This window comes from Chrysochloris asiatica, unplaced genomic scaffold (assembly GCF_000296735.1).
Source record: "Chrysochloris asiatica unplaced genomic scaffold, ChrAsi1.0 scaffold00073, whole genome shotgun sequence".
Taxonomy (NCBI): Eukaryota; Metazoa; Chordata; class Mammalia; order Afrosoricida; family Chrysochloridae; genus Chrysochloris; species Chrysochloris asiatica.
This window is the reverse complement of record NW_006408591.1, coordinates 8,970,668-8,972,435: the sequence shown is the minus strand read 5'-3', so window position 1 is coordinate 8,972,435 and position 1,768 is coordinate 8,970,668.

Genomic DNA, 1,768 nt, shown 5'->3' with positions numbered 1-1,768 from the left:
TATCTATAAAATAAGTTTGTCATATTTATCCCTTCCATGTAATCTCTTGCTAAGAATAATCTCTCAACCTACCATGGACTTGGGCTACACTTTGAATGGTACTCCACGGCACATAACTACCACACCACCACCAATGTAAGACAGAAAATATGCAGATAAATGATAAATATAACCTACACCTTAGTTTCTGCTTTCTAGAAGCTTACAAATGTGGTTATGGAATTAAATACTGAATTTAGGAAGTGAATACCTATACAAGATAGACCAGTACTTCATAAGGATTATGAAGGATTATCAAATCATCTGGAGAGTTTATGAAAGCTGCAAATTTCCAGTTTTCTTTTTTGTAGATATTGATTTACTAAGTCTGAACTTGAGTTAGGAGAGCTGGATATTAACATTCTGATTGCCAGCTAGATGTTTAAAACACAACTGTAGAAAAGAAATATTTATGGACTGGAACTCACCTTAAAATAGGCTTGTATGGTATTGAAAAAATGTACTAGACTTGAATTGCGTAGGTCAAGTTCAGGCAGACAAAGGTAAGTTGAAATCTTGTTGTTAGGTGCCATCAAGTTGATGCTGACTGATGGCAACCAACCTTAAGCACAACAGAATGAAATCCTGCCTGGTTTGTGCCAATGTCACAATCATTGTTATGCTTAAGCCTATTGTTGCCACCAGTGTACTAATCCATCTTGATGGGGGTCCTTCTCTTTTTTGATGACTCTCCATTTTACCAAGCATGATGTCTTTCTTCAGAGACTGGTCCCTTCTGAAGTATGAAACACAAAGTATGAGAAGTCATCATGGCTTCTAAGGAGCATTCTGGTTGTATTTGTTACAACACAGATTTGTTTTTTCTTTTGGCTGTTCATGGTACATTTAATATTATCCTCCAACACCATAACTCAAATGCATCAATTCTTCTATGGTCTTCTTTATTAATTGTCCAACTTTCAAATGCATATAAGGGTATTTAAAATACCACAACTCGTTTGTCAGTTTGCCGTACTGTGGCGACTTGTGTGTTGCTGTGATTCTGGAAGCTATACTAAGAGGTATTTTCAATATCAGCTGGGTCATTCAAGTTGAAATGAGCAAGAATAAAACTATTGAACAGTGTAATTAAACAAGTAGTCTGGTGATGCAGTGGTTAAAGCATGCTGGCTATTCACTATATGGGAGTCAGATTCCATAAAGATTTATAACCTTGGTAACACTATGGGGCAGATCTAATCTATCCTATAGGGTTATTATGATTTAGAATCCACTTGATGGTAGTGAAAGGATCTCTGGTAGCATTGTTGTTGTTGTTAGTAGGTGCCATCAAGTTGGTTCTGTCTCCTAGCAACCCTATGCACAGCAGAACGAAACACTGCCTGATCCTAGGCCAACCTCACTACTGTTGCCACACTTGAGTCCATCAATGCTGCCACTTGGCAAATCCATCTCGTTGGGGGATCTTCCTCTTTTTCTCTGACCCTCCACCTTACCAAACATGATATCCTTCTCCAGTGACTTGTCCCTCCTGACAATATGTCCAGAGGATGAGAGACAAAGTTTGGCCATCTTGACCTCCAAGGAGCACTCTGGCTGCACTTCTTCCAAAACGGTCTATTGGCTCTTTTGGCAGCCCATGGCACTTTCAATATTATCCTTCAACACCATGACTCAAAAGCATCAATTCTTCTATGTTCTTCCTTATTCACTGTCCAGCTTTTGAATGCAATGAGGTTATTGAAAACACCATGGCTTGGGTCAGGCA